The sequence below is a fragment of the Falco rusticolus genome, chromosome 4 (assembly GCF_015220075.1).
Source record: "Falco rusticolus isolate bFalRus1 chromosome 4, bFalRus1.pri, whole genome shotgun sequence".
In the NCBI taxonomy this organism is placed as follows: Eukaryota; Metazoa; Chordata; class Aves; order Falconiformes; family Falconidae; genus Falco; species Falco rusticolus.
In genome coordinates, this window is record NC_051190.1 from 35,917,304 (window position 1) to 35,934,399 (window position 17,096).

Sequence of the window (17,096 nt, forward strand, 5' to 3'; positions counted from 1 at the left end):
TGTTTACATTATAAGTCTTCTGGTGATTTCACGAGTACACAAAGCTGTTGTGGTATAGTCAGGAACTGACATAATGGATTCCAAGTCCACTACTACTGTTTAACTAAATGTCTACTTGTTTTCCTCTTGGAAGAAGAAAGAAAGAGAGGCAGGTTACCAATCAAGCAAAGGGATCAGCAAAACCATCAGCAAGAATCACCCTTGGGTGAAACATGGCAGTTGTTTAATAGGTTACAGAAATATTACATAAAAGATTATAACTTGGTCCAAAAATCTGTAATTAAGATATAGAAAAGAAGATCAAATGATTTCTATGTGATTTATCTTTAATTATGCTGGAAAGGAAATATTAACCACAATATTTCTGGCTGTAAATATATAAGGGAGAGAATTTTCCTGAAATAGCATTGCTTAAAGTTGGAGGTAAAATATAACAAAGGCAGAGGGAAACACATTTACAGCATATTGAGTTTCTGTGGGAAGTTTGAGTAATGATCCATTATTGTAAACAGAGGTTATTTACAGTAACATGCTGTGAGAAGCAACAGTTCTGACAGAATTAATACAAGGACATAGCCTTTGGTCACAAAGGAAGTTCACAGGCATCCAAATATCAGAGCTTCCAGTAGCTTCAGCCTAGTAAATTCTTAACACATCAGGAATAAATAAATAATAATAAGACTGCATGGGAAAGTTTTCATAATAACCTCTATAACATGGAGAGAGTTCATTGCTTCAGTCAGCTGAGCAGGAAGCTTCTTGCTCACAAGCAAAACCTTCCAGGTGGGTAACAGTCCCAGGGAGGAAAACCTGACACCCCCTCCCAGCTCCTGTTGATACTGCGGTGCCTAGAATTTCAGTTCTTCCAGGGCTGTTCATTCAAGCTGTCATAAATGAAAGCCCATTGAAAACTGGGGCGCTCAGCAGCTGCCTGGATGTGACACTAAGGCAAAGAAGGTTGAGGCTTTGGCTTCTACAAGTTTCAGAGCAAGACGTAATTGAAGGAAGTGTAGGAAGGCTGTTGCCAAAACAGTTTTGCTACCAACCAGGAAAGAAAAGGACAGCATAAAAATCATACGTGTGTGTGCCTGGCAGGAGTCCACAAAGCCTTGTTCTTGGAAGACATTCTGAGAAAGCTGAAGAGGCATTCTGCAATTCATTAAAAATGATGTATGCAGAGTAATAGGCTGTAACTAGAAATGCCTGCAAATAGAAGCATCAATTTTACTTTTCCTTTTGGGCCTGTACTTTATTTTTGAGATGAACTGCACTGTGAAAGACCAGTGGATGGCAACAGCCCAGCTGATAAGGAGACAGAAATGACGCAAAAGGTCATATCATAAAGGGACATAAATTGTCTCCCCTATTCAGCCTGCCTTCTGACACATTTTACTTCAGGCAGGTAGCATTGGGCAGGCACTCAAAATCTGTCCTGGGTATTTTTCTCATGCCAAGATGTACTTGGGTTCAAAAGTACTGTTAATTAGCGTCACTGCTAAATAAACTGTCTCTGTCCCCCATTCATCATTTTTTATCAGTTAATCATGGTTCTTAAAGGAACTTAAATTTGATGCAGCAGCACCATAAAAAATTAGTGAAACCCAACAGCCTGTATTTCTGTTTAAGTATCAATTTATCAAGAGGGGAAAAAGCCCAGTTTTGAAAGGTTTCTCACATTCAGTAAACCCATCCGACTTACTCCACACTGAAAGGTAAAGGACTGTGAAACAACAGCTTTTTATTTGGACTGTAACTAAATGAACGGAGTAAAATCCTTAAGTCAGAAATGTCAGTCATTAGTACGTTGCCTCATTTAGGAAAGATAATACTGCATGAATACAGCAGTGAGAGTGGTTATATACCAGACTCAACATAATGTTCCTACAGATTAATGAAAGACAGAACCAGAGCTAAGGGAACTGTCCTGGGATAACAACCACGGCACCTCCAAGGCATCAGTGCAAACAAAACCCATGTTCATTTGCAAGGGACTGAGAATGAATTTAACAACTCATTTTTATTCAGTGATTTTTGTGGAAAAGGTTGTTGATCTCAGTCACTTGCCAGTGACCACATTATCAAACACAGCTCTGAAAAAGAAACTAATAAGAAGTTGGTCTCATCAGGAAGGTCAAAAGAGAAGAACAGGGTGAGACATTCTCAGTGAGGTATGGGGCTTCTTCATGAGGTTAGGGCACACTGGCAACGAGGATTGCAATAAACACACTGGCATATCTACTGTGTTGAGGATATAAAAGGTACTGTGAAGCTAATTCATTGGCAACACATTTGTAAATTAAACAGTGATGAGGTATCACTACAGAAGATATGCTGAATTACTGCAATTCAGTTTCTAAATATTGGCCTTACTCCATTAAAGTAGGTGTTCATAAAATACGTTCAGACAGAGCTTCGGAAGTGTTCTAAATTTGCCAGATTCTGCTATTCTTGAAAAGTCCTAGTTTCACTGGGAACAAAGTAAAGGCTAGCCCGAGCGCTGATCAAAACCTCACCCTAAATAAGAGTTTTTAAAACATGAGATCTACATTTTCATACTTTTGCCTCCACTTACAAATTAAACCATGCACCAATTTGTAATGAGCAAGAGAGAAGAATGAATAAAATAATAAGCAAATAGACACCATAAAAGGAATAACCTAGTAGCTGAGAAACTTCATTAATTAATTAAAAATCCAAAGAAAAGAAACTGTCCAACAAGTAGTTTACAGAGGCCGATTTTTTCACTGTAAATTCACACCATGGCAATTTATATTATAATCATAAGACCTGAACACCTTTTATTTTAAATTGACTTGGCAGCAATTAGAAGGGACTCATCATCTTCTTCTCTCTTTCTTGTTATGCCACAGAAGGGTGGCACATGCCTGTATCTTTGTCTTCTCAAACCAGAAACATGAAAGTGAGAAGAGAGGAGAAAAGACAGTGGATGGGAAATGTGTCTCATGACCATTCTGGACACAACTGTGAATGGAAGTACCCCCATGCCTGCAGCTTCAGGCTAGCTTGGCATTTTTGTTCTTTCTCAGAACCAAAAAAAGCTGGTATATATATTTCTTACCTTCTCAGAGAAGGGGGAGCAACCTGTGCGGTATGTAGACAGAACAGTATCTTCCTCCTGCTGTAACAGCCTCTTTAAATACAGCCATGAAAAGGAAGAAGATAAAATGTTTGAAGTGGAACAAGGGACCCAGAAGGCCTTCCCCGGCCATCTTTCCAGGATGGGCAGTATTGGCAGCCAGGACATAAAAGCACTTCTACATATGCCTTCAGTGATGGAGAGCTCTGGGTTGGGGCAAGATGGTACTTGTAATCTGTCCTGAGGCAGGGTGAGCAACAGCCCCCCAGATAAGCCAGCGGGAAGAGGACAGGACTGCTGACACTATTCTCTCTCGTCTTGCCTTTTTGGCTACAGCTACATTTCTGAAGAGACTGCAGTTACCTCCAGCTGTGCTGGCCTCTCACAAGCCTGTGGGTCAGTGTTGGTGCCAGAGCCTGCTCTGCAGTCAGTGCACCTCTGCCTGCGCCAGGGCACCTCTGGTGCCTGCAGAGACCTCAGCTAGCACCAACGATGCAAGACAGAGCAGGGGATGAGCATAGCTCCAGAGCCAGTTGTCTTGGCTCTCCAGATGCAAGGTGGAGACCAAAGAGTTAGGCTCAAGATATTTTCGTGGATCCATATCCTATTCCTGCCTCTCTGAGATAGCACAGACACCTGCAGTGCAGGCATTTTTCAGGGAAATATAGCACAGACAGCTATAAACGCGAGGAGAAGACATAGCTGAAGATGCCACACAGCCAAGTGGTCATTCTATGCACAGTTTACAGGGAGGCGGAAGAAACAGAAAGAGGTCTAACTTAGGATAATGCAGAAGAGAAGTAAGCAACAAAAAAGGCTCCGAGAGAAAACTGGCGGCACAGTACAATTCTCTGGCAGTGAGAACTGCAGGTCTCATTTACCTCTGGCATGGCAGGAAGAAAAAGGCTGGTGCATAAGCCATGAGCACATGTCCTTGGGACACTGGTCTGAAAAAAATGGTCCCAGCTGTAGCATGTGCAGCACTGATAACAACAGTGTGAATGTACATACACCCTGAAAAGAGGAAGTGCAGTACATCTACAGCTCATAGCACAACAGTTCACACAGGCTCACATGCCCAGCCTTACATGACTAATCCATTCTGGTATCTACCGCCGGACAGGAGGAGGCTTTTTCCAGCTTTCCTTTCACGCCAGCTGCATATCTTGAAGACTATGCTTGACTAACCAACTTGCTACAATAATGTAGCCCGTTATGCCTTATTTTCAGACAAACAGAATGACCCGTGCCTAGCCTACTGCAGTTATTTTGATAACTGCTTCCATTAAAGACTATTTAGAAGAAAATATTTGTGTTTTCGCAAAAAGGTTGTAATAGGATGGGTAAACAACCTCTGTTCAGGTGGCTGAAGTCTTTAAAAAGCCATAGAAATTTGCTTCTTCAAAGTAATGGGATTTTCTCATTTATAGAAACGTATGTTCATCATTGTCCCTTTAACAGTAGAGCTACCAGTCTACAAAAGGCCGTTAAAATGCAAAAATAGAACTAGGTCATCTTTATGCTGCACGTCAGTGTATGTGCGTGGATGTTATTGATCACAGAAATTACACATAACAGGTTCTTAAAATAACACGGGGTTGAGACAGCAGCTATCACAGCTGCCTTTTAAATCCAGAAGTTCAAAATAAAATGGGAACATTACTGAAATGTTAAAAAGGACAATAACATTCCTGTTGATACAGGATTGCCTCTGCCCTAATTATGGAAATATTTCCTCTGTGCTCCTTTTCCTCCACTCTCATATCTACTTGGCACTTCCTTCAGTAGGTTGGTATGTACATCATCAGTAGATAGGATCAAATAACAGCAGGCTGAAGTCACATAGTATACTTCTGAGGGATCCTTAAGATTATTTAGAATACTAAAATTAAATGGCATCTGGTAATACGATGTTCATTTCCTTACAGAACAGCAATTTAAAATCAAATAAAAAGCCTAGGAATACATCCCTTCCCCTAGTAAATACCTGGTGATAATTTCAGGGAAAAAATTGACAGATATTCTTCCCCTGTTTTTCAGGACAGCTTCTGAAATTCACTATTTTAAGTGCAAAAATGAAAGTATTTTTTAAAATATATTTTTCAATTTTCTTTTTCTTCTTTTCTCTAGCACCTAAGCATGAAACAAACAGAGTTATTTCACCTCTTGCCGGAATGTCATCAGTAGCTACACTAGGAAACATTTGTAAGTAATGAGAAAGTTACAAACAACTGGTTTGTGGCCAGTGTCAAGTATGTAGCAAGAGCTATAACCTAAACATCTGCCACACACTGCTAACTATGCTGCCACTAAAAAGACCAGTGCACCTCTCAGCTGACAATGCATGCCTCTTCTCAAATCATAGGGGTTTAATACATTTTCTTTATGGTGAGAATGTCAAGCTCTGCAAACAGGATATGACTGCCTATCTGCAAGGTAACATGGTAACACCTTTCCTAGGCTGAATGATTAGAAGTGATTTAAAGAAAATCAGTTGGAAATTTATCAGCTTTATGTTTACTCTTATAAGATATACTTAGTCTACTTGCATTATTATACCTCAAGTTTCACTTCAGAGACCTAAAGCAAATAAGATGGGCTAAAAATAAGAAAGAAGTTAAGAACATACTACTTTCTCCCTCAAAGATAGCATTTTCTTTTTCAAAAGAAGCTGTTTGTCTGATGTTCTGTCTCACCTATTTTTTTCCCCTAAAACTCTTGCCCATATATATTGCCCTAAATAAAAAATAATTTGAATCTAGCAATTATTGAAATAACAATGTGGAACACATCATAACTAAGCAGCTAGATGTTAATCTATTATTCTACATCAAGGGCCAATCCAAATTACTGTGGATCACATAAATGCTCACTTACGTAAGGCTTGGTGTTAATTAAAGAGAACCATATATAAGACTCCAAAATACTTAATTTTTGTTTAATTTTTGGTTATTACAAGCTAACATCTGAAGATCCAAAGAACCAAATTGTCCCTTGTAGAAGACAGTGCCTCAGTATTCAAAGGGCAATAATTTCAAGAAACTAACTAAAATCAGCATCAGAAAAGGGAGGGGTCACACCTGAGGACAAAAAGGGCAGGTTTCAAGAGTATTTGGAAAAATTATAATATGTTACTGCTTGATGGCCCAGAAGGATTCATCCTGCACACTTAGGGAAAGGACTCCAGTCCTTTAAGCACCATTGTCTTTCAGAACTCACCCAATGGATGAAGTTCTGTAAAACTATCAAAAACAAAGGTGTGCTGTCGAGCCTTAACAGAGGAGAAAGAACACAATTAAAATAATTTAGTAATCATCTAATTCATTAATTAAGTGTCAGGGGAAAGGAAGGGAGGAAGGAATCAACAATTAATTCATCAAACTTCTTATAGCATCTAGCCAAAACATGGTTGTGAATAAAAACTAATAAAGATTTGTCAAGAACAAATGGAGCTAAACCTAAGCAATTTCCCTCCATGACAATGTAACAGGCCCTTTGGATGGGGGAAAGCTGTAGATATATGATACCTTGATTTTTAATACTATTTTAGAAACTGTTTCTAGAAGATAGATGCAAAATGGTCTAAAAACTGCATTCAGAGAATAGTCCCCTCCCAGGTGCTTCAAATTTTCTGAAATGGAAGGATATACTGAATGGAGCTCCATAGGGATTTATTCTGTCTCAATATTGTGCAGTATTTTCATTCATGAGAAGGACGAGGTGACAAAGGGTACACACACTTACTACATCTTTGGACAACACCAATCTGGAAAGGGTTTCAAAAGCCTTGAAGGACAGAACTAGAATTCTAAAAATCCTAAAAAGCTGGGGAAATGGTGTGAAAAAACAAGGTGCATCCCTATTAAATGAGATTCAAGGTTCTATGTATAAGAATAATCACCTAAAGAAACACAGGATAGGAAAGAGATGGTAAAGAGCAGTCTGACATAAAAGGATTCCTGGGCTTTAGGGGACTGAAGGAGAAATGGCAGAAACACCACCATGCTGATGCCAGAGAAGACATGGTGTACTAGAGTGCATAAATAAGTAGAGATCCTGCAAGAGATGAGACATATGAGAAGATATGAGATGCCAAACCTCAAGAAAGATGTGTTCAGAAAGGCTGGATTTCTGACACCTCTAATCATTCTGTATGAGAAGACCGAAAGCATTCCCATTCTGTAGCACAGACTTGGTTTAAAAGCCTTGAGCAAAATACATAAAATGCTGTAGCACAAGGGATAGTAATCATCTGCTCTTCATATCCTTGGAGGATAAGAGAACTAATGGACTTAAACTGCCTTAGAGAAAATACAAACCAGATAATATGAGAAGTTCTCTAATGGTGAGGTTACCACTAGAATAGCATTAGAACTGGAGCAGATTGTGGAGGTGGCTGTGGAGCCCCTCACTGGAGACTTTTTAAAAACATGACCTAACATCTATCAAGAGTATAGGTAATCCTTCCTGAAAGGAGAATGGGATAAATGAGATAATCTTTTGAAAAGCCAGTCTTTTGTATTTTCTGTGATTCAGTGCAACAAGATAACATGCATCCTACTCCCTAATCAGTAAATTTTGTCCTCTATTATTCTAAAAGATAACAAATTATGGCTATTTCTCAGAGAACAGAACTGTAATTCTTCACCAGCCTTCTGAGTTTTTTCTCTGAGCTTTTGTTTGTGTAACAGACTAAGAAAACAAAACTGACACCACCATAACTAAGATGTGTACATGCAAATCCCTAACGGGATACTACAGCTTCTCTGTAGCACACTGATATATTTTCTTCTCTAGAGAAACTCCAAAAAAATAAACTAAACTATGCCATAAAGTAAAAAGCACACTCTTCCCCATTACTGGGTCAGGTATATCAGGACAGAATATGCCACTAGAATATGCTCAGGCGAGATATATATTTAAGTAAACTATTTCTCAAATCCTGCATTTGTTGGATAATTAGTTAGTGAAATTGTCCTCAACCTTTGCTGACTGAAGGGGACCAATGATGAGTGACTTCTTTGCAATTTTAACTCTGTCGCTGACTTAAATCTTAACTCAGTTGCCTTTGCCCATGAACTGTGCGAGAATCCCACAGGCGATTTGTTACACACAAGCTATAGGCAGGGGACCACTAAGTTACTGCTTAGACACAACAGTAAATAACAAAGACATTAAGTCAGTAACATGTTAGCTTTTAGAATTTTTATAAAACACTATGTCTAGTCTTTTCCTTCTAAACAGTTGATATATTGGGACAGCTAATGACAAACTAGTAGAATGCCTGCAAGTAAGGGCATTTTTAATATATTCAAGCTGCATAAAAATTTACACTTACTGGTCATCAATAACCATTATGGTAAGAGAAAACAATAAACAAGTAAGTCATATAAACATTTAGAATAAATATTATAATGACAGGCACATTCCCATTAAGTAAAAGTATATTAATTGTAGGAAGAAAACTAATTTCATTGAAAGACAAAACGAGCAAAGCAAAGAATCTCAGCTGGATGGTACATCTTGGTAAACTCCTTTTATTGTTGTGAAAAGGTACAGAAGCATTTGATTTGTAAAACAACTGATACCTTATAGGAAAGTGTAAAGAACATTCTTCTATGCAAAAAGAAAATCAGTTGTGTAAGTCAAATTTGCTGAATTTATCTTTTCTTAATTTGCATAGCTAAGGATATTTGCAGTGCTCAGAGTGTGTATAACTGGTGGGTTTAATTAATTTCTCAACTCTGTTACTTGAGGCAAAAGAAGATGAAGAAAACCAGAAATGTGGGTGGCAGTGAGAACACATCACCGCTCCCTGCCCTCCTACAACCCAAGCAGTGGAAATTGATATGAAAGCAGGGTCTTGATATCTCAAGAGTTCATCTGCTTATTGCTGCCTTAAAGGTTATAATCCTCTGTTTGTGAAGCCACAATGGGTTGCTCTAGAGAAGATTACAATGTCACAAATCCTATCAGGGGATTATAAATCTGTCAGGTTGTGAGTAATTATGAAGGAAAAGCAAACCATCAGAGGACACAGAAATAACCTTCATAAAAGGAGATATGGTGTCACAATATAAAAGTCTACATGGAAAATGAACCTCTGTAGCACTATTGCTAAGCAAGAGCCCAGAAAATATTACAAGAATGTGAGTCGACAGTATAGCATGGAGCCCAAGGGAAACACAGAAGAGAGAGGCTTCCAGCCAGTTTAGTCACAAGGCCAGTGATATCCCACTCCCACCCTCCTCGGATGGCAGTAAAACAGCCAACGGATTTCACAGAACTCTGCTCCTACACACTTGGAGTCTAACCAGAAACAAGGAGCCCAAACCTGAAACATGATGAAGGCCCCATCTCCTAAATCACTGCGACCACAGAGAATTCAGCACTTCACAGCATCCGAGACTTCATCTAGAATACAGTGGGAAGCTTCAGTCACCAGCTCTTGAATTTAACAGATACACAAAGATGCAGTTGCCTCCTTCCCCATTTGTAATGTGTCACACAGAGTTCAGAAGCAGAAGAGCTCACAGGCATGAGATTCTTATATATATATCTCTAAATAATTCCCAAAGATTTAAACATAAAGTGGCAGCAGCCCATTCACTAAGAAAAAGGCCCTTTTACAGGAACATTGTGTGAACTTCCCTGGCAGGACACAGATGGAAATGGAGCCCCACACTTCTTTGGCCACATTACTACTGATTTTCCTTCTTTTATGTTTCAACCCTCCCTAAAATCACTGTTCAAAGAAATATGACCCTTGCCTTTCACATAGGTAAGTGCCTGAAGGATGTAGATAGAAAATTAAAGGGGTGGAGGGGGGGATTTGTATTGTAAAATTAGTGCTGTCCCCATCTGCACTTCAGGTAAAAGTATTGAGAATGAAGAGTTCATCTGTTTCTGAGTGTGTGTAGATAGCATTGTCTTCATGTGACAGCAGTGCAGATTCCACTGCACTGGAAGGAAACTTGGGAGTTTTACCGTCTAAAAACAGGCATGGGGCACTTTTCAAGCAACAACAGCACTCTGACTGTACAGCTCACTGATATGTCTCTGCAGTTTACTTCTTGCCAGAGGAAAATCAGTTCCTCCCAAGATATGCACCAAGAGCAGAGCACCATGGATTTTGTGACCTGGCTCCTTGACCTTCTTTCCCATGTCCAGATGAGTGACATTGTCTCTAAACATCACCTCATGATCTCCCTATGGTGATGCTTTCTTATAAAGACTGCATCCACAATAACCTTTTTCATCAGTGTCTCCAATTAGATCAACAAGGTGCTAACAGGTACTATGCCATCCAATCTCTTGCCAATTTTCAGCTTGAACCAACAGGAATTTTGGTGTCAGTCAGCACTACAGACCCTGCTGATTCATAAACGCTTGCAGCAGGGGATATACTTCACTTGCCTATGCTCCATGCTGTCAGTGCAGCCCACAACACCACTGTGTCATAAGGAGTTTAATACCTTTTTGAATCTGACAGTGTAACTGAAGATGTTCCGGTGTCCAGCATTTTTCTGTTTTGAGGAAAAAAGCTTCTCCTCAGAAATCTATTGAGGATATCCAGATGTGAAAGACCATGCAACCTCTACCCATCGCAGAGAGCAACAGACCACAGGGTTAATTATGTAGGAAGAGAATAGAAAATACACAGCACAAGACATCAGTACGCTGAGACACTTGCGTTCAGTGGCACCATGGAGATTCAAGAGTATAACATGTAGCATGGGACTAACTCCTACAATTCCTTGATAGGACAGAGAAAGGCACAAGGCAGTATGTTTGATGACAGGCATTTACACTGTAGACTGTCACTTTCATTAAACAGAAACATTTTTTTGCTGGATGAAATGCCATCCCACTCATCCTAGACTTTTTGTGATGGTGATTAGACGGGTAGGTTGTCTGTGTTACAAGAATGTTTTTGTGATACGGTGCAGAGACAGAACAGATAACTGGCTAGCATAAATTGCCATGAAAAATATGTATTGTCTCAGAGCTATCACATTTGGGAAAATACGGCTACTCACATGACTTGTGCATCACTGATGAGAAAACAAAGAATTCTGCGTATCATAAGGGACAGAGACTTACAGGGATAACTTACAACACCACCATATACTGAATAGCACCACTCCATGTGTTACTGCGGGTAGAACCTCACCTCGGAAGCTGCATTGCAAGGCTACAAGTGTTGAGAAATGGCAGCAGTAATCATAAAAGCTTGGAAAGATAGTCAGAAGAAGAAAGATTGAAAAGAGTGAAATTACTTACTTCAGAAAAGAGGCAAATACTTGAAAAGTGGAAAAAGTATATAAAATGAATGGTACAGAAGCTGGATGGCGAGCATCTGTTCTTGCTAAAATACAGAATCAGTTACATTGCAAGGCAGAGAAATGAAGATTAGATGATAGGCACACTTTCAGGTTCAGGACTTCTACTAGACTATGGAAAATATTGCCGCAGACTGCCATTAATGTAACAAGAGCTGAAATACCATTTTATGACTACGTGGAGAGCAAGACCATGCAGATTTATAACAGTTAATGCAAACCAAAGGGTTTAAGAAGGTTGCTGTTTTGGGGCATGACCTGCATTGCTGTTTCTGAACATAACCCCTACTGTAGGGGATAAACACATACCTTTCAGAGTCAATTTTGCATATAATACCATTGGGGCTCTTGTACCCTCCTGTCACACATCTAGTACTGGACAGAGAGCGGCTACTAAACTGGACAGACCACACATATTAGGTGTATGTCTGCACATGCACAAACAGTGCATTATTTAATGGGTGTGCAGCCTGATTTTGACATACCAGCCCTTGCAGAACATACCCTCGTATGCTCCTGCATGCAATGATGCTCTGGATGTGAATAAGAAGACACAACAGTTAATGCACATCTGAAGGCAGGGGCAAAGAATTAAACAAAACCACAATGACAATGGCAATACAATACCGACAAAAAAATAAAAAAGTTATACAGGTGTAGGAAAATGCACACACAAAACCTCAGGTCAGTTCAACTGCATTGGGACAACTTACAGAAAGGCCAGAGCAAGTGTATAGGCCAAGGATTTGAGTTTCACCCCAACAGGAGGCTCAGTCCCATGAATGGAAAACAGTCTTATTATCCAGGAAGGAACTGATCTGAAAGTAATTTGATTACAGGCATAGCAAAGTTGTTAAAATCCCAGAGCCTTCATCATATCCAGGATTTTTCAGAAACAGCAACTGCAGTTCCTGTTGGTGAGGCTTGTAGGAATGCAAGTATGGATTTGCAACACTTTACGAGCTAGTCTTATAATTAAATATAATATGCTCAAGAACAGAGAGGCAAATATGCATGTTGGTGGCAGTGCAGTTATAGATGGGAGGGGAACAATTTTATACTGGTATTCTCTAATCACTCAGATCTATCCTGTTTTCATAGTTGTTATTTTTAATTTTAGTTAGTTCAGGGCATATCATTTTCTCGAGTATCTGAAAATTCTCAGCTATTACTATCTTTTGCTCTGAATTTCCTCCCTTTTCCCTCCTTTACTTCCCAGTTGTCTTTTGTCTGTCTTGTTCTCATTTCTTTTGTATGTGTGTCTGCAGGTGGCTTTTATAGCAAAACCTCATTTCTGCTTTCCTGCCCTTCCCCCATTCCCTCCTATTTTGTTACTGCATTGCCTGTCTCATTTGTTCTTTTCTTTATGCCTGGAACTGCTCATTTACTAATAGATACCAAACTGTGCCTATGGAGTTTTTTTCATTTTCCCTGTCTTCAAGCACCAAAACTGAATTCATTGCTACAGAAAGGAGTGAATCCGCCGGCCACTCTACATAACAGGTTTCACTCTCCCATGGCTGCAGAGGAGGAGGATAGTGGCTGAGCTTAGGGAACGTTCATGGCAGGTTGTTAGATCTCAAACAGTGAATAAGCTTGTTATTGCTAGCTGCCTACTAGCATCTCTTCCTCTAACCCTGATTTTTTCCCATAATTCTTGACAAAAATAATCGAACTAGGTGAACAGTACAATATATTATATAAACAATGCAGACAACAAACAAACAAAAAGAACAAAGAAGTTTTGGGGCTTTTTTACCACATTCAGACATGTGACCATGGTGTGTCAGGTGTTTCCACACTGGATTCTTGTTTGTATTTAATAATTGCTGAGATGCTCATTCCTTGATTTCTGAATGAAACGCATAAATTAGATATGACACCATCTTAATTGGATAGAATGCAGCATAGCTACAGCAACCAATTACATTATTGTCACCGTGACACACACTAAAGCAACTCCAAAATTCACAATCAGGGAGTGGTGGAAACACTCAAAAAAAAAATTTTTCACTTGAAAAATGCAGTAAGCTGTTAGCTGTAACATCTGGATATAAGTTTCAATTGAACAGTCTGAGATGTAAGTCAAGATAATAGACAGATAATGTAATTATCAGTCTTCACCAGCTACTAGGACTGTAATCAGAAGCCAATGCCTTATAGCCATTTCTAAAGGCTCATTGTTGGTGACCGGGATGTAAACCCCAATTTCTCTAGCTATAAACTGGTTTTGGTGCAGCTTCTTTCCAGTTTATATTTTCTGCTCCCTTTGCCTCCCACAAGCCTTTCTATACCTAGGCCTCTTAAGGGGTTAACAGTCAAAAGGACTCTTCAGCATCTGAAGATTTTATTTTTTTTTCCTGTATGTCTCATTTTCTGCCCAGCAGATATCTAGCTTCTGTGTGGTGAGTTCCAGCATGCTTTTTCAAACTCTTCCTTTTAGGCTGGTAGTAGGAAGAAAGAGAGCAAACTTTTAAGGCTACATCTAGAATGACTCCTCAAAGCCTTGGGAGGTTAGGAAGCAGACTGGCATCGTATTTGCTTGCTTCAGCAGAAAATAAGATAGATTGTGAATATCGCAAGCTTTTTACAATATCATCATTGCTAATCAGGTCTGACTATTCATGCTAGAAGCTGTGGCACAAACAGTTTTTTGACTCTTTGTGATATTCATATTCTCTGTCTTTTGAAAATAAATACATAAATTGGCAGTGGCACAGTGCAGCTGGTTATATGGAATGCCATGCTGGACAATGCACCAGGGTCAGGTTGCCAAAAGTGAAGTATCAGCACAGCCACAGCTTTCAGGTTAAAGTTGTCCCCATTCAGTGAAGCCAGCTATTTGCAAATACCAAACACAGAATATCTGGTTTATAAGTATAACGGATTTCACTTGGCGCTAGAGTTCAGTGATAAAACCGACAGGGATTTTTCCGGTTAAACTTGCTTCCAATTGAAACCAATCCCTTGTATCCCAAAATATTTTTTAATGCAATAGATTACTATTTGCTCCCCAAAATATAAGACATGGTATTTTTTCCAATTTCAGGAAAAAAATGTCAAAGTCTCAAACTGAAAAATCTCAAATTTCATATTGAAACCTTGTGAAGTAGTTGTAGACAAATTTCTTTATTTCCTGAGAGAATCCTTATCCGGTATTGCTGAGACTGGGGCAGTATTTACAAGTATAAGACAACCCTGCTGAGGCCAATATCTTTTTTAGTAGTATATGTGGATTGCTGCTGAGTAGGCAAGACCTGTTTGAACCTCCTAGTTGCTACTGGCCAAGCCTAGGCTCCCCCAGTGGTTAGACTTGCACTCCCTGTCACAGGTCCTGCTGCAGAATTTGCATTGCATCATTTTTACTTCCATTACGAACATTTCCTAAATAGCATCCAAATACAAGTGAATTTACTCATCACCATTACATTGCATGGAGAAAACAACCTAAGTGACCCATTTGCTAACTTATTTTGAGAAACCCAAAGATAAGGAATCGGAACACACGTAGTTTAGTGAGCTAGCAAGCAAATGCAACATTCAACAGTCTTGGCCAGTTTGACTAAAATTTAGTATGATTCAAAATTAGACTGATGTATATATCCAGACGAGATTTTCCTTTTAGGCCCTAGAAGTCCATTCCAACAGGAGTCTCTTTACAAATTGTAATTGGTCTTCAATATAGTTCAATGCACTTTGTCAGAGTTTGGCCTTTTGCTTAATTGACTTTGTGCAAATGGCCAGTGGAATGAGTAATTTGAACTGTGTCTTCTATGTGATGACTCAGTCTTGTATAAGCATCTGGGTACAAGTGAGGGGCACTGTGCAGTCAGTGCAGCAGTGAAAGTAAGTCATTAATTTGCTTGAAATTCATAATTCAGGAAGTTCTGGGCTTTTAACAAGACACAAGAGAAGGCAAAGATGATCCAGAAATGGAAAATGCACTCCCTTCCATCTTCATAAACACTGAAAGAATCAAACCTCAGCAACATTAGTAACTCAGCAACTTAGTAATAACAGTCTGCCACTGAACACCTGGATGAAACACAAGTACACCTCATTCATTTTCCCCAGTACATTTCTGGGGTAACTTTCTTCACTATGTTTAAAGAGCTGACTGAGTAAAAATTATAGGTCTGAGTCCTGGTTAACTACACCTTATTTAATGTGCTCAGAATACTTTCATCACAGTGAAATCATGATGTTTTGATAGACTGAATAATGAGAAGTGCCACAAGTGAACTTTATAGTAGTAGCGTCTACAAAGTGCCGACTTAGCTCTACTCAGAAAAAAAAAGGAGTGTCTGTAGTGGTAAAATTTGACACCTTCCTTGTATTAAAGGTGCAACCCATGCTGGTATCTTTAGAGCTGCCCCGTTACCGAAACGTGGCTGTGCTAGCACTCCTCCTCAATAATGTGCTTGCAGGTGCATCCATAAAAGAGATATTTAGAAGATGTGGATGGTTTGGAAAGAGTGGTCAGCTATTTTATGGTTCAAGCCATTAGAGTAAGAGGCTTTCCGCAGTTGTACTCTAGAGATCAAACAGGAGCGGAATAGGATTTCACTAATTCTTGCTCTAAGAGAATCACTCCCTTTAGTTACATCAAATGTGCCAGTACTACAGCTGAACAGAAACTTACTGAGAGATTTTATGTATTAGAAAATAGAAATTCATTAAAATAACAACTGTTTCTGTGAAAGGGTTGACTTAAAAAACTTACCCTTTCAAGGTAAACCTACCAAAAAAGATTCCAAAAGTGTTCAAATACTTTTTGGGGGAATTCTGAAACAGAAAAGTATCTGGTTTTCAATCCAACATAACGTTTCTCTTCTAAGAGTGAGCCACCTTATTTTATATACATATATATATAATCTTGCAATCATAATAAAATGTTTCTCCTGATCTGACACAATATTTGCAAAAAAAAAAGTCCAACTTCAATTTCATTTGTTTGGTAAAAGAAATAAAACCACTTAGTGGAAAATTCTTTTGTTGTGGGAAAATCATTTCTGATTCAGCTCTGCTTACTATCAACAAACAGTTTGTTCCCTATTAACAAAAAGCAACAGCAAGAAGAATCATACTGTTAGTAGATGGTAGCATTTCCACCGTTTTTCTTGAGTTGCCTTGAGGTGCCCTCACGACTTGTTTACATGTGTATGTGGTAGGAGGATGTGACTTCACTGCTCTGCAGAGGCAGGGGCACCCTCTGTCTGAACGGCGGAGACCGCACCAGTCAGCGGCAACGGTGAATAAGAAGAAAGTTAAAACACACCTTCACTCTCCTTTTCTCTCCTAGCAGTAAATCTCTTACCTGACTTCAGAGCTGCTGCTCATGCATTCAGCTTCATTAATGAGCTTTGGAAAGGCAAGTGGCTCAATTCCCTGAAAATCCTGGCAAGCTGCAGGGATTATTTGGCTCCTGCCAGATCCTTTGGGCACTTGTGGGGTGGTCCACTCACTCCATCACAATAAACTTCCTTTCCTCTAACTGTTCAGCTTGCTTTCTACATGATCATAAGCCTGTGCTTGATGCTGTGGGAGTTAGTGCATTGTCACCAATCCAGCACCATGGTTTCATTGCAGGAGAAAAATGCGCTCATCTGTGATTTCAGAAGCCATGATAAGGTTCTAGGATTGACCATCAGCCCAAA

General features: G+C 39.4%; 1 protein-coding gene and 1 long non-coding RNA gene across 2 annotated transcripts in view; one reads left to right on the forward strand and one right to left on the reverse strand.

Moving 5' to 3' along the window:
• The window catches only part of SHISA9 (shisa family member 9), a 191,440-nt gene that overhangs the window by 151,086 nt on the left and 23,258 nt on the right, over positions 1 to 17,096 (forward strand). The window lies entirely within an intron of this gene.
• Positions 1 to 17,096, reverse strand: part of LOC119147689 — a 244,074-nt gene that overhangs the window by 150,637 nt on the left and 76,341 nt on the right. The gene's annotated exons all lie outside the window — the stretch shown is intronic.